We start from the raw sequence: 26328 nt of genomic DNA on the forward strand, positions 1-26328 counted from the left end.
CCTGGTGCGCGGCGGGCAGTTTGGAAGCTGCTGGCTGCGGACTGTGAGTGGGGGTAGGGGTCCACCGTACGCCATCGTAACACTTTTAAGGTGGCACTGAAAATCTAACCCCAGCAGGACGGCAGCGCAGAGGTCAGGCAGGACCAGAAGTTTAAAATGATCGTACACGGTCCCGTCTACTACGAGTGTCACCACGCAGTAGCCGCCGATGTCCGCCGACTGGGACTCGGAGGCCATAGAAATCCGCTGTTGCGCAGGCAGGACTGGGAGAGAGCAACGCCGCACCGTGTCGGGGTGGATGAAGCTCTCCGTGCTCCCAGAGTCAAAAAGGCAGATTGTATCGTGACCATTTACCTTAATGTCCATTGTGGAACTGGCCAGTTGGTGCGGTCTCGCTTGGTCCAGTGTAACGGATGCCAGCGTAGGGGTCGGTGTGTCGCTGCGGGTATCAGATGAGGCGGTGTCGGGGGCCTGCTGCGTCCCGGCTGTCGTCCAAGATGGCGGCGTCCATGATCCCCATGTGGCTGGAGGCGTCCAAAATGGCTGCTGTACCGGTGATTCGCACATGGCCGGGGAGGTCCAAGATGGCGGCCCGCATGGCCCACACGCGGCGCTGCTGGGGTTCGGGGTGGCTTTGGCCCTGCAGACGCTAGCGTAGTGTCCCTTCTTCCCGCAGCCCGAGCAGATCGCGTTTTTCGCCGGGCAGCGCGCTCTGGGGTGTTTTGCCTGGCCACAGAAGTAGCATTTCTGGCCTTGGGGCACTGCTGTCTGGCCTTGGGACACTGCTGCGGTAGTTGGGCCGTTGTTGGGGTGTGGCTGGGGTGGCACGACGCTATGAGGCGGTCCTACCGTGTCCCAGGCTGTCATTCCCCGCGGCGTCCACGGTGCAGAGGAGTAGGCATCCATGCCCTGGTAGGCTGCATCCAACGATAGTGCGAGTTCAGAGGCCTTGTTGAGGTCGAGGTTACTCTGCTCCAACAGTCTCTGTCGGGTGTAATTGGATCTGTGGCCCGCTACAAAAGCGTCCCGGATAAGTTCCTCTGTGTACACGGCGGCCTTTACATCCTTACAACCACAGGCCCGGCCAAGCACAGACAGTGCCTGAAGGTATTCCACGGTCGATTCCCCAGGTTGTTGTTTACGACTCCCCAGGAGGTGCCTGGCGTACACTTCGTTCACTGGGCGCGTGTACTGGTCCTTGAGGAGCTTGATAGCGTCCGCGTACGAGGTCGCGTCTTGGATGACCGAGTACACTCGGTGGTTCACTTTGGAGGTCAGGACATCCAGTTTGTCCTCGTCCGATTTGATTGCTTCGGAGGCGGTCAGGAATTTTTCGAAACACTTAAGCCAGTGAGTAAACTTGGTGGATGAGTCCGCCTCCCGATGATCTAAGTCCAGGCATGCTGGTGTGAGGATCTTCTCCATTATAAAAATGTTGTTAATAAAATTGATGCGCTATCAATTACTCATAAAAGACTGAGAGTTAGAAGAGTAACTAAAGGCTTTTATTAACAACAGAATGGAGGTCTGCCTCGCGTGGTCGACCGGTCCATGATACTAAGGGCTGGGGAGCAGTCACCTTTATACTAGGACCTGTGGGAGGAGTCAGCCGAGGCATGTCCAGGCATGTACACAGTGGAATACAAACAGGACAAACAGGAATACAAACAGTGGTTTACCACAATAAGTACCGCAGAAATTAATGGGATGAAAAGCCGACAAATCCCCTGGACCTGATGGCCTACATCCTAGGGTTTTAAGAGGTGGCTACAGAAAGAGTAGCTGCATTGGTTTTGATTTTCCAGAATTCCCTAGATTCTAGAATGGTACCCATGGATTGGAAGGTAGCAAATGTAACCCCGCTGTTCAAGAAAGGAGAGAGAGAGATAACAGGGAACTCCAGGCCAGGTAGCCTGACATCAGTCATCGGGAAAATGCTAGAATCTATTATTAAGTACGTGGTAATAGGGCACTTGGAAAATCACAGTATGATTAGGCAGAGTCAACATGGTTTTATGGTAACTAGCAGGGTAGATAAGGGGTAACCAGTGGATGTAGTATATTTGGATTTTCAGAAGGCATTCGATAAGGTGCCACAGAAGAGGTTGTTACACAAATTAGGGCTCATGGAATTGGGTTAATATATTAGCATGGATTGAGGATTGGTTAAAGGACAGAAAATAGAGCGTAGGAATAAATGAGTCATTTTCGGGATGGCAGGGTGTAACTAGTGGAGTGCCACAAGGATCAGTGCTTGGGCCTCGGCTATTTACAATCTATATCAATGACTTAGATGAGGGGACTGAGTGTAAAATACCCAAGTTTGCTGATGATACAAAGCTAGGTGGGAAAGTAAGTTGTGAGGAGGATGCAGAGAGGCTGCAAAGGAATATAGATCGGTTAAGTGATTGGGCAAGAAGATGGCAGATGGAGTATAATGTGGGAAAGTGTGAAATTATCCACTTTGGTAGGAAGAATGGAAAAGCAGAATATTTTTTAAAAAGTGAGAGACTAGTAAATGTTGGTAACCTGCCACTGGAAACAGTTTCTCCTTATTTACTCTATCAAAACCCTTCATGATGTGTAGAAGTTAGAGGGAAACAGCTGATAAGAATATATACCAGTGTTATGATCCAGCAGCTCAACTACTTGTAAACCCTGTAATTAATAAAATGAGATATATATTTCACCGACTTGGTGATTCCAGTATACCTCACTATTCTGGAGAGCCTGAAGGAATCTGTATATAAATCTTACTGGTAATCCTGCAAGCAGTTCCTGTATTGCCACTAGTATGCACTGAAAAGAGATCACCTGAATTTATTAATCAATATATAAGTGCAAACTGCGACACTGACAGACAGGTGCTTATTTGTGGTTATACTGTGTGTATTTAATTTCCTTGGAGTAATTTTTGATTCTGAAATACACAATAAATCCTACAGACGTTTATCATATATAGAAAATTCTACTAGTTGGTGGCTGGGCAGCAGTGCAGTTAAATACACAACACTCCTCTTGATTTAGAATCGCTTAATTTCAAATGATATGATAATTCCGTTGTTTAGCGCTAAATTCCTACTTTGTTGTGTTATTTACTTTGCTTAATGAAATTATTGTTTAAATAAGTCAGGCTTACCGGTCTGTAATTCCCCGTTTTCTCTCTACCACCTTTTTTGAACAGTGGGGTAACATTAGCTACCCGCCAATCCATGGGTACTGTTCCAGAGTCTATCGAATTTTGGAAGATGACCAGCAATGCATCTACTATTTCTAGGGCCACTTCCTTAAGTACCCTAGGATGTAGATTATCAGGCCCTGGGGATTTATCGGCCTTCAATCCCGTCAATTTCTCTAACATCATTTCCTTACAAATACTGATTTCTATCAGTTCCTCCCTTTCCTTAGACCCTATGTTCCCCGACATCTCTAGGAGGTTATTTGTGTCCTCCTTTGTGAAGACAGAACCAAAGTATGTATTTAATTGGTCTGCCATTTCTTTGTTCCCCATTATAAATTCCCCTGATTCTGACTGCAAGCGACCTACGCTTGACTTCACCAATCTTTTTCTCTTCACATATCTATAAAAGCTTTTACAGTCAGTTTTTATGTTCCCTGCAAGCTTACACTCATATTCTATTTTCCCCCTCTTATTTAATCCCTTTGTTCTCTTTTGTTGAATCCTAAACTGCTCCCAATCCTCAGGCTTACTGCTTTTTCTGGCCAATTTATATGTCCTCCCCTTGGATCTTATGCTATTCCTAATTTCCCTTGTTAGCCACGGTTGAGTCACCTTTTTTGTTTTATTTTTATGCCAAACTGGGATGAACAAATTCTGTAGTTCATCCATGCGATCTTTGAATGTTTGCCATTGCCTATCCACCATCAACCCTTTGAGTGACATTCCCCAATCAATCCTACCCAACTCGTGCCTCATACCATCGTAGTTTCCTTTATTTAAATTCAGGACCCTAGTCTCCGAGTCAACGACTTCACTCTCCATCTTAATGAAGAATTCTATCATATTATGATCGCTCCGACCCAAGGGGCCTCGCACAACAAGATTGCTAATTAATCCTTTCTCATTACATAATACCCAGTCTAAGTTGGCCTGATCTCTCGTTGGTTCCTCGACATATTGGTCCAGGAAACCATCCCGTATACACTCCAGGAATTCCTCCTGCACAGTATTGTTACTAATTTGGTTAGCCCAATCTACATGTAGATTAAAGTCACCCATGATAACTGCTGTGCCCTTATTGCACGCTTCTCTAATTTTCCTTTTAATGCCATCCCCGACCTCCGCATTACTGTTTGGAGGTCTATATACCACTCCCACTAACGTTTTCTGCCGCTTGGTACTTCTCAGTTCTACCCATACAGATTCCACATCATCAGAGCTAATATCCTTCCTTACAATTGTGTTAATCCCCACTTTAACCAGCAATGCTATACCCACCTCCTTTTCTTTTTTTGCCTATCTTTCCTGAATATTGAATACCCCTGGATGTTGAGTTCCCAGCCTTGGCCACCCCGGAGCCATGTTTCCGTAATCCCAATCATATCATATTCGTTTACCTCTATTTGCGCAGCTAATTCATCCACCTTATTCCGGTTGTAGGGCTGGTGGAGATCACAGAAATAGGGAGGGGTGAGGCCATGAAGGGATTTGAAAGCAAGGATGAGAATTTTAAAATTGAGGCATTGCCGGGTCTGCAAGTGAAGTTCAGGACCTAGGCTGTAGTTTCTGATGTTTACCCTATTCCCGCTGCAGCCTAAAAGCAACAGTGGTTCAAACATTGCTGTAATACAGCAAATATACTGAAGCAGTATATCACGATTGATGAGCTAAAGATAATATCCTTGCTAAAGATGAATACACATCTTCCTGGTACTGAAGGGTACTGGGCCTCACGTATATTTGCAATACTATTTACCTACCACTTTATAAAATTCACTGAAGGTTCAATCAAATTTGTTCTTTCATTCCAAAACCATTCCATTCTTTGTTCTACCTCCCACAGTGCATTTGTGGCCACAATAAGATTCAAATACTTGATTTGTTTATTCTTCCCTGCTCAAAACCGTCTTGTCTTTTTCTCATTTATTTATCATGACCTAGATTTTCCTGTCAAAATAACGGTGAGGCTAACATTGCTCACTGCTATTTATGCGCAAATCGCATGGCAACTTCAGGCGAGAGCAGATGCGCAGTTAAACGTGAAAATCTAGAAGTTCCTGTCAGAGATGCACTGCTCTGCCGTTAGTTTCGCGTAAACGGCATCTCGCTGTCTGACTCGCTATTCAAATGCATTTAATGGCGTGAAGTTCCTGTACATGTGTGGTAGATATGAACTAAACTCGCCACAGAAAGTTAGAGCTTGTCCTTTTCAGTCATTGACATTGAATTCAATATTCTAACTTACACTTCCTGGTTTAGACTCTGTGCTGTTCATTTAACAATCCTTCAATCTGATTGGTTAAGGAGATACACAGATCCCAGATGCCCTGTAGGGGCCACCGCACCGTTTCCATCTCCCACTTACAGAAAGTCCCAGTGTAAGATCACATGGAACTTAAACAGGCAAGGGCAAGTCAAACTAATGGCGGATGCCTTTCACTGGCTACAGTAAATTCTGGCGCAATGTGTTTTTCCTCTCCCTTCCTATCTGTGCCAGATTTGTAGTTCTTAACAAAGCTGATGTTGAAACAGATTCGCCATTCTCAACTCGCGAATGACCAGCACCTGAACAGGTGCTTATTTGCTGTGGTCCAGTGCTGGCTGACTGACTCTGGCTACTGTGTCCATGGGCAGCATCAAAGCAGCTTATAAACATTCCCCTCTGACCTTGGCACAAGCATCTGTCCTCCTTAGCATTGCAAAAAAAAAATAATTCCAAACAACGCTCTTGGCTCATAAATTTCATTTAATGGCTTAAACATACTGAAAATAATGAAATCATTGTGTTTTCAATTTTTTTTGTTCTGTAGCTCCTTGTCTCATTGTTTATTGTAAATTTAGTGCCTGGTCTTTCAGAGTACACTCCTGCTATTCTATTTCACAGAGTAAAAACTACAATTACCATTATGCATCTCTCGGTTTCACCACAGGAACTAGAACTCCTTGGTCCTTTTCTACCTAGTTATTTGACGAGATGGGTTCTGATGGTGCACTGTGGATACTGTAGTCCCATGGGAGAAGAGTGAAAATGTTAATTCTGCAGACATACAGGATTTGTTGATAGTACCTGGGGCTAGGTGGTGTCCAACTAAAACCTCGGAGTTGGACTTTGTGAGAGAAAATTTCTTGCAGGTATTTCCAACATTAAGCTATCAGTTTTATGGGTAAAATTAGTGTTCCTTTGTGAGTTTCTTGTGTTATAGATGTTATTTTTAGCTGTATATACTGACCTAAATGAAGAAAGAACATGGCGGTTGAAAACATTATGAAAAGATAGTTTGAGCAATTTGGACAGTTTTGCAGTACCTGCTAGTTTGTGATTGGTAGCTTTAGGGGGGAAAATAAAGAATTTGATTGCTCTGTTTTATACTTGTTTCTCATTGGTACTTCTTGCTACTTTTTAATTCATTCACATTTAGTTAATCAGATATTTGACTGGTAACTTAGGCTTTTGCCGAAAGCATGTGAAGCCCTGACGTGTGACACTTTGGAGGAGCGACAACAGCAGCAACAACCATGCATTTATATAACTCCTTTTAATGTAGAAAAACATCCAAAAGGAGTAAAAATGGACACCAAGCATAAGTTAGGGGAGTTAGAAAAGATGATCAAAGGCATCATCAACTAGGTAGCTTTTTAAAAAAGTGTTAAAACGTGAGGAAAGCGCAAACTTGTTGCAAAGGTTTTGTGGGAGGGAGTTCCAAATTCTTGGTTGAGATAGCTAAAAGCTTTGCCACCTAATTTGGAATGGAGGGAGATAGGACGGAGGTAGGACAGAGATAGCTGTGGAGTCAAAGGAAGTAGTGGAGATGTAAAGTTGGGGGTGTCAAGAGCATGCATATGGAAACTGACCCTAGCTATGGATGATGTGGCAGAAGGAAACATGTAAATGTGGAAAAGAGGGCACCGAGTAACCTTTGGGTACACCAGAAGTGACCGTATGGAGCTGGAAGGAGAAGTCGTTGTTGATGGAGATGTGCTGGCTGTGTTAGGACAGATAGGATTGGAACCACATGAGGACAGTGCCATGGAGGTGGACCTTGGAGCAGAGGTGGTGGAGGAAGAGGATGGTGTGATCGACCCGGTTGAATGCCAAGGAGTGATTAAGGAGAATATTGTATTATTGTTGCAATCGTACAGATTGGAGACTTTATACAAGGACATATGAAATAGGAGCAGGAGGTGGCCATACACAGCCTCGAGCCTGCTCTGCCATTCAATAAGATCATGGCAGATCTTCAACCTTAACTCTACTTTCTCTCCCGATCCTAATATCTCTTGATTTCCTTAGAGTCCAAAAATCTATCGATCTCGGCCTTAAATATACTCAACTACTCAGCATCCACAGCCATCTGGGGTAGAGAATTCCAAAGATTCACAACCCTCTGAGCAATGTTCCCTGTAAGCTGTGCTTTGTTCTGCATGACCAGTTTCTTTTACTGCGTGGTCCCTTTACATTTCTGCGCATGCGCGGTACTTACAATGGAAAAGCCAGTGAGTGACCTGCGCAGGACCTTTCAGATTAATGCATAGCTGCGCAGCTTAGAGGGAACATTGTCTCTGGGTAAAGAAATTTCTCCTCTTCTCAGTCCTAAATGGCTGACCCCTTATCCTGAGATTATGCCCCCTAGTTCTAGACTCTCTGGTCAGGGGAAACGGCTTCTCAGCATCTACCCTGTCAAACCCCCTCAGAATCTTATTTGGTTTAATGAGATCATCTTTCATTCTTCTAAACTTCAGAGAGTATAGGCCCAATCTACTCAATCTCATAAGACAACACTCTCATCCTAGGAATCAATCTAGTAAACCTTTGCAACCCCTCTAAGGCAAGTATATCCTTCCTTAGGTACGGAGACCAAAACTGTGCACATTACCAATGTTTCCTCGAAACTGCCGGGAAGGTACCGCGTACGCAACTCATAAGCTGTTCGCATTCAAGGTAACGCGTGTGCACGGCCCTGCAGCAAATTTAAAGGTATCACACACAAAAAAAAATATAGAGGGAGCATTGCACAGTACTCCAGGTGGGGTCTCACCAAAGTCCTGTGCAATTGCAGCAAGACTTCCTTACTGTTGTACTCCAACCCCCTTGCAATAAAGGCCAACATGCCATTTGCCTTCATAACACGCAAATCCCTCTGAACACCCACATTTAATAGTCTCTCACCATTTAAAAAATATTCTGTTTTTCTATTCTTCCTACCAAAGTGAATAACCTCACGTTTCCCCACATTATATTCTATCTCCCACCTTCTTGCCCACTCACTTAACCTGTCTATCTCCCTTTGCAGACTCTTTGGGCTCGATTTTAACTCAGGTGCGGGCTGTTGTCGTGTTATCCAAATTTTGTGTTCCCCACACGAATCTAAATGGATGTGGGAGATTGATGCAATTTTAACTCAATTGGTCAATTGATTTCCAACGTGTGGGAAGCCTTTGCAAAGGGGTTTTTCATGACTGAAAGTCCCCTCTGATGACGTCATCATTGCTGCTGCATTTAAGGTCCACAGCAAGCCTTGCTTCTTCTGCAGGCTTCCAAGCTTCCTCCATTTGGTCAGAGGGACCTGCAGGAAAGATGACAAGCGGGAGGGCAAGAACAGCTCCTCGCTTTGACGAGGCGGCACTGCAGGCATTGGTGGATGAGGCTAGGGCCAACAGGGAGGTCCTGTTCCCTTCATCAGGGAGGAAGAGGCCTCCCACTCAGACCAAGGCAGTGTGGATGCAGGTGGCTGAGGAGGTCAACTCCTTGGGAGTCACCCGCAGAACCTGGATACAGTGCAGGAAAAGATTTCATGACCTTCAGCGCGCTGGAAAAGTGAGTATGAATTTCCCATCACCCTCAATCTGATCCCCCATTGCCTTTCCTCACCAGCACTCAGCTTTAGCAATCTCTTCCTCCACATCCCACTTGACACTGACATCCATGCACCCTTACCCATTCTCTCTCTCTCTATGCTCACATTCACCTAACTATTCCACCATGCAGCCCTCACACTCCCTATCACTCTGATGCTTTGAACACAACTGACAACACACAGGGAGGGCCCTTGGTCTTGCAACCTCACTCCATCTTTGTCTCCTTCTAAGTATCTATGCTATGCAATCTCTACACTCACTCCTGCATTCTCACTCAAACTCCACTTGTCTCCCTCATTGCAGGAAAAGAGAGCTCACAACAAAAGAGAGCGAGCCAGGACAGGAGGAGGGCCACCCTCAATAGCCCACCTGACCCCCTGGGAGGAGGCCGTCCTGGAAATCATGGGCATTGAGGATGATTTGGGTGTGGAGGACAGACAGACGGGTGCAACACAGCAAGCTGGTGACAGAAAAGTTTCCCATCTCTCTCTTTGACATTGCATGAGTCGCTGATAATGATTGTGAAGCTGTAACAGATGCACTTATGAGCATCTGCAAAACGCTATGTGCATGTAGCCTTTGCATCACATCTCTGACTCTTTTCTTTACTCCCCCACAGGACCATCACAAGCATCCGTCCCCCCCTAGCCAGGAAGAAGAGGCTGAGCAGCCAGACTCCTCAGAGGAAGCTGCAACCTCTGAGGGCGCAGCGTCAGCAGAATTCAGTGCACCCAGCACCAGCGCAGACACTCGCACCTCGGTGGGACCTTCGGGACATAGAGTAGTGTTGTCACCTGGTGTATCACAGCTCACAAGTGAGCATCAGCAGATTGTGGGGACAGGGACAGCAGTGGCGAGTCCTAGTCGGAGGGCGCAGGACTCTGCCAGCTCGGCTCAGCAGCATGTCGACCCTCTGCCTCTGGGCCCATCCATAAGATCAGTGGTGATGGAACTCCAGGCACAGATGCAGAAGTCTCTGGCAGGTTTTGTGTCTAGGGTCGCTGCGATTGTGGAGTGAATGGAGGAGTCCATAGCGAACATGAGCAGAGCCTTTGTGGAGTCATTGGCGCATGAACGCATCAACACGGAAAGGATGGCTACCTCTGTGGAAACGATTGCTACCTCCGTGGTAAGGCTGGCTACCATACAGGAGAGGATGGCTACAGTAGAGGAGAGGAGGGCTACGGCCATGGAGGAGCTTAGTCGCCAGGGTATGGAAAACATGGTCATTGTTCAGAATAGAATGACATCTCTTGAGGAGCGATGGGCATCTATTGAACAGAGAAACCAGACCTTCATGGAAGTCCTTCTGAGTAGGACTGCCATTGCAGATACGGGTCCCCATGGCCCCACTGATGTGCAGCAAGGTGCTCTCCAGCCACTTGCAGGCGCGGAGGGGGACCTGACCCATGAGAGGGAGGTTGGTGGCAGACCTCAAGGAAGTGGGGGGTTCCTCTCCAAGCGCTCACACTTCCATACCACTGCAGAGCCCTTGGTCAGAGCCCCACCGGAGTCCACACCCAAGTGAGATAGACGTCTCGACCCCTGCACAGCCGCAGGAGCTGCAGACTGTTGACAAGCCCTCACAGGCTCGCAACCCCAGAAGACGCCCGCCAAAGGTGTCTAGACAGGAGCAGCAGGAAAGTGAGTAAGGGGCCTCCACATCTGCTGAAGCCACAGGGGAACCACTACGTAGGAGCACACGTAAGAGGAAGATAAAGCACAAGTAGTCACAAGGATAGTCACGTGGGTGAAATTTGATGTATTGTTAGAAAAAGCCATCAGATTAATAATGTTAATAAAAAATCTGATGGCTACTGCTGTAGTTGTGGTGTGTGTCATTTTGTGAATGGGACTTTCACATTGAGGGCTTAGGATTACTTGCAATTGTCAGTATGCTGGTCAAATAGCCAGGAATCCGCAGGGTTTGGCCATTGTCGATGCTCAGGTAAGAAGCTGCAAGGCAAAAGTGTTTGATTGACTAGGCTAAGGAAATCTGGCCAGGATGAGTGCGTTCCTTTCATCCCAGGCAGCAATATTCTCGCGTAATGCTGCCGCTGGTTGATGGGCCTCTGCAGGATGTTTGTTTTCGCCCTCCTCCTCCTCCTCATCTGAGGAGGATATGTGAGGAGCCACTTGGTCCTCAGGAATCTGCAAGCCACGACGCTGTGCCATGTTGTGAAGTGCACAGCAAACCACGACGATTCTGGAGACCCTGGCTGCTAAGTACTGCAGGGCTCCACCTGATCTATCCAGGCATCTGAAGTACATCTTCAGCAAACCGATGGTTTGTTTGATAATGGATCTGGTGGAAATGTGGCTGGAGTTGTAGCGCTCCTCAGCTTCGTTGGCTGGCCTCCTCAACGGCGTCAGCAACCACGTCCTCCGGGGATAGCCCTTGTCTCCAAGTAGCCATCCGTTAAGTTGGTCTGGCAGACTGAATGGCTGAGACACACTAGACTGGCGCAGTATGAAGGAGTCATGGCAACTGCCAGGGTACATGGCACAAACATGCAAAATCTCCTTCTTGTGGTCACACACCAGCTGAACGTTGAGGGAGTGGAAGCCCTTGCGGTTGACAAAAATACCTGGGTTGTGATGGGGTGCCCTAAGGGCCACGTGTGCAGTCAACGACACCCTGCACCCTTGGAAAGCCTGCCAGATGAGCTAATCCAACCGCTTGTGCCGTGACACTTGCTCGATCCTTGGTGAAATGGATGTGATTGTGCATGAGGGCAAAGCAAAGAGGGCATCGGTTACCTGCGTGATGCAAGCGTGTGTGGCCACCTGGGAGATGCTGCTGATCCGTGGAATGAGCCTGAGGCAAAAAAGTTGAGTGCGGTGGTGACTTTGACGGCCACTGGTAATGCTTGTCCACCTGGTCATCTGGGCAGCAGGTCTTGCTATAGCATTGCGCAGATGTCAAGTCACTACCTCTCGCGAAAGTCGGAGCCGCCTTTGGCACTGCTGTTCAGATATGTGACCCTGCGTCTGTAGACCCTGTTTGGGGGGTATCTCCTGCACCGACAGGCTTCCAGGCGCTGGCCCCTTCTGGCATGTGCAGCCTCAGGTGGGTGAGCTGCAGCCTGGCGCTCCTGCTGCTGTTGCTGCTGCTGCTGTTGTTCCTGGTTCTGCTGCTACCACGGCTGGTGCTCGAGCTCCTCTAATGCCAGATGGGAAGGAAATAAATGGCTCCCATGCTTCTGGTATATGCCTCCATTGAGGAAGCGCTGAGTGAAGGTGGCGAGTGGGGTTTCCCAGGAGGCCACACTGGAGGCTCCAACCTTCTACAGGTGTGGTTAAGCCTTGTAAAAGTTGCCCAGGCCTGAGACCACTAAGTCCTGCCACCTGCAAATGATGGCTGATCAAATCTCCTCTTTAATGGTTGACCTGCAGTTGATAGTCAGCAATCCACTTGTGCTCCCGCCAGGTTTCACATACATGATTCCCACCAGGCGTGTTTTACGTGGGAAAAGGGTTAAAGTTGCAAGGGCCTGTTAAAATAGGATTATAGAGGCCATTTAGTAGTAATTAAGAGCCTTAAAGACCAGTCCCATCTGTTGGATGCGGGACGGAGTTGGGACCATCAGACACGCCTGAGTTAAAATTGCTCGGAGTCGGGAACCAGGTGGGGGTGTCCCGCCCGCTAGTTTTTGCGATTTTAACCCCCCGCACGCCTCTAAGCCCGTCTCCACGGCTCAATGAAAATCGAGCCCTTTGTGTCTTCCTCACAGCTTACTTTCCCACCTAGCTTTGTATCATCAGCAAACATGGATATATTACACTCAGTCCCTTCATCTAAGTCATTAATATAGATTGTAACTAGGTGAGGCCCTTGCACTGATCCTTGCGGCATCCGACCAGTAATGGCCTGCCAACCTGAAAATTATCCATTTATTCCTACTCTCTGTTTTCTGTCCTTTAACCAATCCTTTATCCATGCTAATATATTACCCCAACATGATGAGCCCTTATCTTGTGCAACAACCTATCGTGTGGCACCTTATTGAATGCCTTTTGGAAATCAGTTTTGGAAGGGAAGGAAAGAAAGGAGGTGGGGTAGCAGTACAGGGTATTGGTTAAGGAGAATGTTACAGTGCTGGAGAGAGATGATGTCCTGGAGGGGTCAAGGACAGAATCTATTTGGTTAGAGTTAAGAAATAATAGAGGTGCCATTACATAGAAACATAGAAGATAGGAGCAGGAGTAGGCCATTCAGCCCCTCGAGCCTGCTCCGCCATTCAGTGAGATCATGGCTGATCATCCAAATTCAGTACCCTGTTCCTGCCTTCTCCCCATATCCCTTGATCCCTTTAGCCTTAAGAAATATATCTAACTCCTTGAATATATTTAATGAATTGGCCTCAACTGCCTTTTGTGGTAGAGAATTCCACAGGTTCACCACTCTCTGGGTGAAGAAATTCCTCCTCATCTCTGTCCTAAATGGCTTACCCCTTATCCTTAGACTGTGACCCCTGGTTCTGGACTCACCGGCCATCGGGAACATCCTTCCTGCATCTAGTCTGTCTAGTCCTGTTAGAATTTTATAAGTTTCAATGAGATCCCCTCTCATTCTTCTAAACTCCAGCGAGTATAAGCCCAATCGACCCAATCTCTCCTCATACGTCATTCCTGCCATCCCAGGTATCAGTCTGGTGAATCTTCGCTGCACTCCCTCCATGGCAAGAACATCCTTCCTCAGATAAGGCGACCAAAACTGCACACAATACTCAAGATGTGGTCCCACCAAGGCCCTGTACAACTGCAGCAAGACATCCTTGTTCCTGTACTCAAACCCCCTCACTACAAAGGCCAACATACCATTTGCCTTCTTAACCGCCTGCTGCACCTGCATGCTTACCTTCAGCGACTGGTGCACAAGGACACCCAGGTCTCGTTGCATTTCCCTTCTCCCAATCTATTGCCGTTCAGCTAATAATCTGCCTTCCTGTTTTTGCCACCAAAGTGGATAACCTCGCATTTATCCACATTGGGCAGATGCATGGCAGATGCATTATAATCACCCAACCTGTCCAAATCATACTGGAGTTTCTCGGCATCCTCCTCGCAGCACACACGCCCACCCAGCTTTGTGTCGTCTGCAAACTTGGAGATATTACATCTAGTTCCCTCGTCTAGATCATTAATATATATTGTGAATAGCTGGGGTCCTAGGACCGATCCCTGCGGTACCCCACTAGTCACTGCCTGCCTCTCAGAAAAAGACCCGTTTATTCCAACTCTTTGCTTCTTGTCTGCCAACCAGTTCTCTATCCAAGTCAGTACCTTGCCCCCAATCCCATGTGCCTTAACTTTACACGCTAATCTCTTGTGCGGGACCTTATCGAAAGCCTTCTGAAAGTCCAAATACACCACATCCACTGGTTCGCCCTTATCTATTTTACCAGTTACAACCTCAAAAAATTCCAGTAGATTAGTCAAGCACGATTTACCTTTTGTAAATCCATGTTGACTTTGTCCGATCTTGTCACTGTTTTCCAAGTGCTCTGCTATTACATCTTTTAGAATGGACTCTCGCATTTTCCCCACTACCGATGTCAGGCTTACTGGTCTATAATTCCCCGTTTTCTCTCTACCACCTTTTTTGAATAGTGGGGTAACATTAGCTACCCTCCAATCCATGGGATCTGTTCCAGAGTCTATAGAATTTTGGAAGATGACCAGCAATGCATCTACTATTTCTAGGGCGACTTCCTTGAGTACCCGAGGATGTAGATTATCAGGCCCTGGGGATTTATCGGCCTTCGATCCCGTCAATTTCCCAAACACCATTTCCCTACAAATACTGATTTCTTTCAGTTCCTCCCTTTCATTAGACCCTATGTTCCCCGACATCTCTCGGAGTTTATTTGTGTCCTCCTTTGTGAAGACAGAACCAAAGTATGTATTTAATTGGTCTGCCATTTCTTTGTTCCCCATTATAAATTCCCCTGATTCTGACTGCAACGGACCTACGCTTGACTTCACCAATCTTTTTCTCTTCACATATCTATAGAAGCTTTTACAGTCAGTTTTCATGTTCCCTGCAAGCTTACTCTCATACTCTATTTTTCCCCTCTTAATTAATCTCTTTGTCCTCCTTTGTTGAATCCTAAACTGCTCCCAATCCTCAGGTTTGCAGCTTTTTCTAGCCAATTTATATGTCCTCTCCTTGGATCTTATGCTATCCCTAATTTTGCTTGTTAGCCACAGTTGATTCACCTTTTTTGTTTTATTTTTATGCCAAACAGGGATGAACAAATTCTGTAGTTCATCCATGCGATCTTTAAATGTTTGCCATTGCCTATCCACGTCAACCCTTTGAGTAACATTCCCGAATTAAACCTACCCAACTCGCGCCTCAGACCATCGTAGTTTCCTTTGTTTAAATTCAGGACCCTAGTCTCTGAGTCAAATACTTCACTCTCCATCTTAATGAAGAATTCGATCATATTATGATCGCTACGCCCCAAGGGGCCTCGCACAACAAGATTGTTAATTATTCCTTTCTCATTACATAATACCCAGTCTAAGATGGCCTGATCTCTAGTTGGTTCCTCAACATATTGGTCCAGTCAACCATCCCGTATACACTCCAGGAATTCCTCCTGCACAGTATTGTTACTAATTTGGTTAGCCCAATCTATATGTAGATTAACGTCACCCATGATAACTGCTGTGCCCTTATTGCACACGTCTCTAATTTCCTGTTTAATTCCATCCCCAACCTCCACATTACTGTTTGTGGGTCTGTATACAACTCCCACTAACGTTTTCTGTCCCTTGGTATTTCTCAGCTCTACCCATACGGATTCTACATCATCAGAGCTAATATCCTTCGTTACAATTGTGTTAATCTCTTTAACCAGCAATGCTACTCCACCTCCTTTTCCTTTTTGCCTGTCTTTCCTGAATATTGAATACCCCTGGATGTTGAGTTCCCAGCCCTGGTCACCCTGGAGCCATGTTTCCGTAATCCCAATCATATCATATCCATTTACATCTATTTGCGCAGCTAATTCATCCACTTTATTACGAATGCTCCTCGCATTAAGTCACAAAGCCTTCAGGCTTGTTTTTTTAACACTCTTGGACCTTTTAGAATTATTATTTACTGTGGCCATGTTTGATTTAAACCCTTGATTACTCTGACTGCCAGTTTTGCTTTTCTCCTGTCTGTCTTTTGCTTCTATCCTTGTTTCCCTTCCCTCTGTCTCCCTGCACAGGTTCCCAACCCTCTGCCATTTTAATTTAAACACTCCCCCACAGCACTAGCAAACACTCCCCCTAGGACATCGGTCCCAGTCCTGCCCAGGTGCAAAACATCCAATCAACGATTTAAATCAAACGTGGCCACAGTAAATAATAATTCTAATAGGTGTAAGAGCATTAAAAAAACAAGCCTGAAGGCTTTGTGTCTTAATGTGAGGAGCATTTGTAATAAGGTGGACGAATTGGCTGCGCAAATAGAGGTAAACTAATATGATTTGGTTGGGATTACGGAAACGTGGCTCAAGGATGGCCAAGACTGGGAACTCAACATCCAGGGGTATTCGATATTCAGGAAAGATAGGCAAAAAGGAAAGGGAGGTGGGGTAGCATTACTGGTTAAAGAAGGGATTAATACAATTGTAATGAAGGATATTAGCTCTGATGATGTGGAATCTGTATGGGTAGAATTGAGAAATACTAAGGGGAAAAAAACATTAGTGGGAGTGGTATATAGACCTCCCAACAGTAAGGCGGAGGTTGGGGATGGCATTAAAAGGGAAATTAAAGAAGCGTGCAATAAGGGCACAGCAGTCATCATTGGTGACTTTAATCTACGTATAGATTGGGCCAACCAAATTAGTAACAATACTGTGGAGGAGGAATTCCTGGAGTGTTTACGGGATGGTTTCCTGGACCAATATGTCGAGGAACCAACCAGAGATCAGGCCATCTTAGACTGGGTATTATGTAACGAGAAAGGATTAATTAGCAATCTTGTACGAGGCCCCTTGGGTCTGAGCGATCATAATATGATCGAATTCTTCATTAAGATGGAGAATGAAGTAGTTGACTCAGAGACAAGGGTCCTCAATTTAAATAAAGGAAACTACGATGGTCTGAGGAGCGAGTTGGGTAGGATTGATTGGGGAATGGCACTCAAAGGGTTGACGGTGGATAGGCAATGGCAAACATTCAAAGACCGAAGGGATGAGCTACAGAATTTGTTCATCCCAGTTTGGCATAAAAATAAAACAAAAAAGGTGACTCAACCGTGGCTAACAAGGGAAATTAGGGATAGCATAAGATCCAAGGAGAGGACATATAAATTGGCCAGAAAAAGCAATAATCCTGAGGATTGGGAGCAGTTTAGGATTCAACAAAGGAGGACAAAGGGATTAATTAAGAAAGGGAAAATAGAATATGAGAGTAAGCTAGCGAGGAACATAAAAACTGACTGTAAAAGCTTTTAGAGATATGTGAAGAGAAAAGGATTGGTGAAGTCAAGTGTAGGTCCCTTACAGTCAGAATCAGGGGAATTTATAATGGGAAACAAAGAAATGGCAGACCAACTAAATTCATACTTTGGTTCTGTCTTCACAAAGGAGGACACAAATAACCTCCCAGAGATGCTGGGGAACATAGGGCCTGATGAAAGGGTGGAACTGAAAGAAATCAGTATTTGTAGGGAAATGGTGTTAGGAAAATTGATGGGACTGAAAGCCGATAAATCCCCAGGGCCTGATAATCTACATCCCAGGGTACTTAAGGAAGTGGCCCTAGAAATAGTAGATGCATTGCTGGTCATCTTCCAGAACTCGATAGACTCTGGAACTGTACCCATGGATTGGAGGGTAGCTAATGCTACCCCACTATTCAAAAAAGGTGGTCGAGAAAAAGCGGGGAATTACAGACCAGTAAGCCTGACATCGGTAGTGGGGAAAATGCTAGAATCTATTATAAAAGATGTAATAGCAGAGCACTTGGTAAGCAGTGACAGGATCGGACAAAGTCAACATGGATTTACAAAAGGTAAATCATGCTTGACTAATCTACTGGAATTTTGTGAGGATGTAACTGGTAAAATAGATAAGGGAGAACCAGTGGATGTGGTGTATTTGGACTTTCAGATGGCTTTCGATAAGGTCCCACATAAGAGATTAGCGTGCAAAATTAAGGCACATGGGATTGGGGGCAAGGTATTGACTTGGATAGAGAACTGGTTGGCGGACAGAAAGCAAAGAGTTGGAATAAACGGGTCGTTTTCCGAGTGGCAGGCAGTGACTAGTGGGGTACCGGAAGGATCGGTCCTAGGACCCCAGCTGTTCACAATATATATTAATGATCTGGACGAGGGAATTGGATGTAATATCTCCAAATTTGCAGACGACACAAAGCTGGGTGGGAGGGTAAGCTGTGAGGAGGATGTCGTGAAACTCCAGTACGATTTGGACAGATTGGGTGATTGGGCAGAAACATGGCAAATGCACTATAATGTGGATAAATGTGAGGTTATCCACTTTGGTGGCAAAAACAGGAAGGCAGATTATTATTTGAATGGCAATAGACTGGGAGAAGGGGAAGTGCAGAGAGACCTGGGTGTTCTTGTGCACCAGTCGCTGAAGGTAAGCATGCAGGTGCAGCAGGCGGTTAAGAAGGCAAATGGTATGTTGGCCTTCGTAGCAAGAGGGCTCGAGTACAGGAACAAGGATGTCTTGCTACAGTTGTACAGGGCCTTGGTGAGACCGCACCTTGAGTATTGTGTGCAGTTTTGGTCGCCTTACCTGAGGAAGGACGTTCTTGCTATGGAAGGAGTGCAGTGAAGATTCACCAGGCTGATACCTGGGATGGCAGGAATGACGTATGAGGAGACATTGTGTCGATTGGGCTTATACTCACTGGAGTTTAGAAGATTGAGAGGGGACCTCATCGAAACCTATAGAATTCTGTCAGGCCTGGACAGACTAGATGCAGGAAGGATGTTTATGATGGCTGGGGAGTCCAGAACCAGGGGTCATAGTCTAAGGATAAGGGGGTAAGCCATTTAGGACTGAAATGAGGAGGAATTTCTTCACCCAGAGAGTGGTGAACCTGTGGAATTCTCTGCCACAGAGGGCGGTGGAGGCCAGTTCATTAAATATATTCAAGAAAGTGTTGGATATATTTCTTGAGGCTAAAGGGATCAAGGGATATGGGGAGAGGACAGGGTACTGAATTTGGATGATCAGCCATGATCTCATTGAATGGCGGAGCAGGCTCGAAGGGCCGAATGGCCTACTCCTGCTCCTATCTTCTATGTTTCGATGTACTGGTCCCACCTCCCCCAGAACCGGTTCCAATGTCCCAGGAATTTGAATCCCTCCCTCTTTCACCATTCCTCTAGCCACGTATTCATCTGAAATATCCTTCTATTTCTACTCTGACTAGCATGTGGCACTGGTAGCAATCCTGAGATTACTACCTTTGAGGTCCTATTTTTTAATTTACCTCCTAACTCCCTATATTCAGCTTTTAGGAACTCATCCCGGTTTTTACCTATATCGTTGGTACCTATATGCACCACGACAACTGGCTGTTCACCCTCCCCTTCCAAAATGCTCTGTAGCCGCTCTGAGACATCCTTGACCCTTGCACCAGGGAGACAACATACCATCCTGGAGTCTCATTTGCGGCCGTTGAAATGCCTATCTATTCCCCTTACAATAGAATCCCCTATCACTATTATCACTATAGCTTTCCCACTCGTATTCTACACTATAGGTATTCTATAGGCCACCAACTAGTGGGAAGGATATTGAGGAGCAACTTTGCAGGGAAATTACAGAGAGGTGCAAGAACGATAGAGTAGTGATAATGGGGGACTTCAGCTATCCTAATATAGACTGGGATAGTAATAGTGTAAAGGCCGGAGAGGGGAAAGAATTTCTGAAGTGTGTTCAGGTGAACTTTCTTGATCAGCATGTTTCTGACGCATTGAGAAAGGAGGCATTGCTGGATCTGGTTCTGGGGAATGAGGTGGGTCAAGTAGGGGAACATTTAGGGAACAGTGATCATACTATCATAAGGTTTAGATTAGCTATGGAAAAGGACAGGGAGCAATCTAAAGTAAAAATACTTAATTGGAGCAAGGCCAAATTCAATGGGTTGAGAGCAGATCTGGCCCGGGTAAATTGGAATCAAAGATTGGCAAGCAACTAGGGAACAGGCTCTTTTAGATCTGGTAATGTGTAATGAGACAGGATTAATTAATTATCTCATAGTAAAGGATCCTCTAGGGAAGAGTGATCATAACATGATAGAATTTCACATTCAGTTTGAGGGTGAGAAACTTGGTCTCAAACTAGTGTCCTAAACTTAAATAAAGGCAATTACAAGGGTGTGAAGACAGTGTTGGCTAAAGTGGACTGGGAAAATAGATTTAAAAGGTAAGATGGTAGATAAGCAGTCGCAGACTTTTAAGCAGATATTTCATAACTCAAAGATATATTCCAGTGAGAAAGTAAGACTGTACGAGAAGGATGAACCATCCGTGGCTTACTAAGGAAGTTAAGGAGGGTATCAAATTGAAAGAAAAGGCATACAATGTTGCGAAGATTAGTGGTATGCCAGAAGATTGGGAAATGTTTAGAAACTTGCAAAGGATGACTAAAAACATAATGGAGAAAATAGATTGAGAGTAAACTAGCAAGAAATATAAAAATGGACAGTAAGAGCTTCTACAAGTATATAAAAAGGATGAGAGTAGCTAAAGTAAATGTTGGTCCCTTAGAGGATGAGAATGGGGAATTAATAATGGGAAACAGGGAAATAGCAGAGACTTTGAACAAATATTTTGTATCCGTCATCATGGTAGAAGACACTAAAAACATCCCAATAACAGTGGAAAATCAAGGGGCAAAAGGGAGGAAAGAACTTAATTAGCAAACTAATGGGACTAAAGGCTGACAAGTCCCCGGACCTGATGGCCTGCATCCTAGGGTCTTAAAAGAAGTGGCTGCAGAGATAGTGGATGCATTGGTTGTAATCTTCCAAAATTCCCTAGACTCTGGAAAGGTCCCAGCGGATTGGAAAACCGCAAATGTAACTCCCATATTCAAGAAAGGAGGGAGACAGAAAACAGGAAACGATAGGCCAGTTAGCCTAACATTGGGAAAATTTTGGAATCCATTATTAAGAAAGTAGTAGCAGGACATTTAGAAAATCATAATACACTCAAGCAGAGTCAACATGGTTTTATGAATGGGCAATCGTGTTTAACAAATGTATTAGAGTTCTTTGAGGATGTAACGAGCAGGGTGGATAAATGGGAACCAGTAGATGTAGTGTATTTGGATTTCCAGAAGGCATTCGATAAGTTGCCCCATAAAAGGTTACTGCACAAGATAAGAGCTCCTGGTGTTGGGGGTAATATATTAGCATGGATAGAGGATTGGCTAACTAACAGAAAACAGAGAGTCGGGATAAATGGATCATTTTCAGGTTGGCAAACTGTAACTAGTGGGGGGCCACAGGGATCAGTGCTGTGGCCTCAACTATTTACAATCTATATTAATGACTTGGATGAAGGGACTGAGTGTACTGTAGCCAAATTTGCTGACTATGCAAAGATAGGTAGGAAAACAAGTTATGAGGAGGACAGAGTCTGCAAAGGGATATAGATAGGTTAAGTGAGTGGGCAAAAAATTGGCAGATGGAGTATAATGTGGGAAAATGTGAGGTTATCCACTTTGGTAGGAAGAATAGGAAAGCAAAATATTATTTAAATGGAGAGAGACTACAGAATGCAGCGAGACAGAGGGATCTGGGTGTCCTCGTACATGAAATGTTAGCGTGCAGGTACAGCAAGTAATTAGGAAGGCAAATGGAATGTTGACCTTTATTGCAAGGGGGTTGGAGTATAAAAGTAGGGAAGTCTTGCTACCACTGTACATGACATTGGACCACACCTAGAGTACTGCATACAGTTTTGGTCTCCTTATTTAAGGAGGGATATATTTGCATTGGAGGCAGTTCAGAGAAGGTTCACTAGGTTGATTCCTGGGATGAAGGGGTTGTCTTATGTGGAAAGGTTGAGCAGGTTGGGCCTATACTCATTGGAGTTTAGAAGAATGAGAGGTGATCTTATTGAAACATATAAAATTCTGAGGGGGCTTCACAGGGTAGATGCTGAGAGGATGTTTCTAGAACTAGGGGGCACAGTTTCAGAATAAGGGGTCGCCCATTTAAGAAGGAGATGAGGAGGAATTTCTTCTTGGAGGGTCATGAATCTTTGGAATACTCTAACCCAGAGAGCTGTGGAGGTTGAGTCATTGAATATATTCAAGGCTGAGATAGACAGATTTTTGAACTACAGAGGAGTCCAGGGTTATGGGGAACAGGCAGAAAAGTGGAGTTGATGCCAAAATCAAATCAGCCTTGATCTTATTGAATGGTGGAGCAGGCTTGAGGGGCCGAATGGCCTACTCCTGCTCCTATTTCTTATGTTTTTATGTTCATTAAAACTGTAATCGAACAATGGGCTGCCTTTAAAGAGGAGATGGTTCGAGTACAATCAAGGGACATTCCCACGAGGGGGAAGGTCGGGCAACTAAAGTATGAATTCCCTGGATGATGAAAGAGATAGTGTAAGATGAAGCAGAAAAAGACCATGTATGACAAATGTCAGGTTGAGAATACAAGTGAGAATTAGACCGAATATAGAAAGTTCAGAGGGAAAGTTAAAAAGAAAATAAGGGGGGCAAGGAGAGAGTATGAGAATAGATTGGCAGCTAACATAAAAGGGAATTCAAAAGTCTTCTATAGGCATATAAGTAGTAACTGGATAGTAAGAGGAGGGGTGGGGCCGATTAGGAACCAAAAAGGAGATCTACGCATGGAGGCAGAGGGCATGACTGAGGTACTAAATGAGTACTTTGCACCTGTCTTCACCAAGGAAGAAGATGCTGCCAAAGTCATAATGAAAGAGGAGGTAGTGGAGATACTGGATGGGATAAAATTGATAAAAGAGATAGGTCACCAGGACCAGATGTGATGCATCCTAGGATGCTGAGGGAAGTTAAGGTGGAAATCGTGGAGCTACTGGCCATAATCTTCCAATCCTCCTTAGATACAGGAGTGGTGCCAGAGGACCGGAGAATTGCAAATGTTACACCCTCGTTCAAAAAAGGATGTAAGGATAAATCTAGCAACTACACACCAGTCAGTTTAATCTCGGTAGTGGGGAAGATTTTAGAAATGATAATCCAGGACAAAATTATCAGTCACTTGGACAAGTGTGGATTAATTAAGGAAAGCCAGCTTTGATTTGTTAAAGGCAAATCATGTTTAACTAACTTGATTGAGTTTTTTGATGAGGTAACAAAGGGTTGATGAGGACAATGCAGTTGATGTGGTGTACATGGACTTCCTAAAGGCATTTGATAAAGTGCCACATAATAGGCTTCCCAGCAAAGTTGAAGCCCATGGAATAAAAGGGACAGTGGCAGCATGGATATGAAATTGGCTAAGTGACAGGAAACAGAGTAGTGGTGTTTCCCAGGGGTCATTACTAGGACCACTGCTTTTCTTGATCTATATTAATGACTTGGACTTGGGTGTACAGGGCACAATGTCAAAATTTGCCGACCTGGGGGTATATGTGCACAAATCGTTGAAGGTGGCAGGGCAGGTTGAGAAAGTTGTTAAAAAACATACAGGATCCTGGGCTTCATAAATAAAGGCGTGGAGTACAAAAGCAAGGAAGTTATGATGAACCTTTATAAAACACTGGTTCAGCCTCAACTGAAGTATTGTGTCCAATTCTGGGCACCGCACTTTAGGAAGGATGTGAAGGCCTTAGATTGGGTGCAGAAAAGATTGACAAGAATGATTCCAGGGATGAGGGACTTCAGTTACGTGGATAGACTAGAGAAGCTGGGGTGGTTCTCCGTGGGGCAGAGAAGGTTGAGAGGAGTTTTGATAGAGGTGTTCAAAATCATGATGGGTCTAGACAGAGCAGATAGAGAGAAACTGTTCCCATTGGCGGTAGGGTCGAGAACCAGAGGACACAGATTTAAGGTGATTGGCAAAGGAACCAAAGGCGACACAAGGAAAGACTTTTTTACGCAGCGAGTGGCTAGGATCTGGAATGCACTGCCTGAAAGGGTGGTGGAGGCAGACTCAATCGTGGCTTTCAAAAGGGAATTGGATAAGTGCCTGAAGTTTAAAAAAAAAAGTTGCGGGGAATGGGTGGAGGAGTGGAACTAGCTGAAGTGCTCTTGCAGAGAGCCAGCTTGGGCGCAACGGGCCAAATGGCCTCCTTCTGTGCTGTAACTATTCTATGATTTTATCCAAATATACTGCAACCACTGGTTCCCCTTTATCTACCCTGCTATTTACATTCTCAAAAAACTCTAATAGATTTGTCAAACACAATGCGAATAAGGTAGATGAATTGAAGGTGTTGATGAACACATGGGAGTATGATATTGTTGCTATCACAGAGACATGGTTGAGGGAGGGGCAGGACTGGCAGCTCAATATTCCGGGGTATAGAATCTTCAGGCGAGACAGAGGGGGGTGTCGCAATATTAATCGAGGAGTCAATTACTGCTGTAAGGAGGGATGATATCTTAGCAGGTTCCTCTAATGAGGCCATATGGGTAGAACTTAAAAACAAAAAGGGGGCTAGCACTTTGCTGGGAGTGTACTATAGGCCCCCAAACAGTCAGGGGGAGAGAGAGGAACAGATATGTAGGCAAATCTCAGAGAAGTGCAGAAACGATAGGGTAATAATAGTAGGGGATTTCAACTTCCCCAATATTAACTGGGATAATCAGAGTGTGAAAGGCTCAGAGGGTGTAGAATTCTTAAAGTGCATCCAGGAGAGCTTTTTGAGCCAGCATGTAGAAAGTCCTACAAGAGAGGGGGCGGTACTGGACCTAATTCTAGGGAATGTCGCCGGGCAAGTGATAGAAGTGTCAGTAGGAGAGCATTTTGGTGACGGTGACCATAATTCAGTGAGATTTAAGGTAGTCATGGAAAAGGACAAAGATGGACCGGAAAGAAAGGTTCTAAATTGGGGGAAGGCCGATTTTAATATGATAAGGCAGGATCTGGCCAAAGTGGACTGGGATCAGCTACTTGTAGGAAAATCCACATCAGAGTAGTGGGAGTCTTTCAGAAAGGAAATAGAGAGAGTACAATGCCAACATGTTTCTGTAAAGGTCAAGGGTGGGACCAACAAGCCCAGGGAACCCTGGATGTCAAGGGATATACAAGAATGGATTAGGAAAAAAAGGGAGGCTTTTGGCAGATACAAAGGACTAAAAACAGTGGAAGCCATTGAGGAGTATAGAAAGTGCAGGGGGTACTTAAAAAAGAAATTAGGAGAGCGAAGAGGGGGCATGAAAAACCACTGGCGGGCAAAATAAAGGAAAATCCCAAGGTGTTTTATAAGTATATTAGAGCAAGAGGATAACCAGGGAAAGAGTAGGGCCCATTAGGGACCAACGTGGCAATCTGTGTGTAGAGCCAGAAGATGTAGGTGAGGTTTTAAATGAATATTTTGCATCTGTGTTCACTATATGGAGAAGGGTGATGTAGGCATAGAAATCAGGCAGGGGGATTGTGATATACTTGAACAAATTAGTATTGAGAGGGAGGAGGTACTAGCGATTTTAGCGGGTTTAAAAGTGGATAAATCCCCAGGCCCTGACGGGATGTATCCCAGGCTGCTGTGTGAGGCAAGGGAGCAGATTGCAGGGGCTCTGACACAAATTTTCAGAACCTCTCTGGCCACAGGGGAGGTGCCAGAGGACTTGGAGAACAGCTAACATAGTACCATTGTACAAGAAGGGTAGCAGGGATAAACCAGGGAATTGCAGATTTTGCTATCGCATGAGTGGTCGGGAAATTATTGGAAAAAATTCATGGGACAGAATTAGTCTCCACTTGGAGAGGCAGGGATTAATCAGGGATAGTCAGCATGGCTTTGTCAGGGGGAAATCATGTCTGACCAATTTGATTGAATTTTTCGAGGGGGTGACTAGGTGTGTGGATGAGGGTAGTGCAGTTGATGTAGTCTACATGGACTTCAGTAAGGCTTTTGACAAGGTCCCACATGGGAGACTGGTCAAGAAGCTAAGAGCCCATGGGATCCAGGGCAATTTGGCACATTGGATCCAAAATTGGCTTAGTGGCAGAAGGCAGAGGGTGATGGTCGAAGGTTGTTTTTGTGACTGGAAGCCTGTGTCCAGTGGTGTACCGCAGGGATTGGTGCTGTGTCCTTTGCTGTTTGTAGTGTACATTAATGATTTAGATAT

General features: G+C 45.2%; 1 protein-coding gene across 2 annotated transcripts in view; it reads left to right on the forward strand.

The window, feature by feature from the left end:
* zcchc7 (zinc finger, CCHC domain containing 7) overlaps positions 1-26328 on the forward strand; it is a 408466-nt gene that overhangs the window by 185531 nt on the left and 196607 nt on the right. The window lies entirely within an intron of this gene.

Source organism: Somniosus microcephalus, chromosome 1, assembly GCF_052327205.1.
Source record: "Somniosus microcephalus isolate GS21.2 chromosome 1, FLI_Smic_1.0, whole genome shotgun sequence".
NCBI classification, from domain to species: domain Eukaryota; kingdom Metazoa; phylum Chordata; class Chondrichthyes; order Squaliformes; family Somniosidae; genus Somniosus; species Somniosus microcephalus.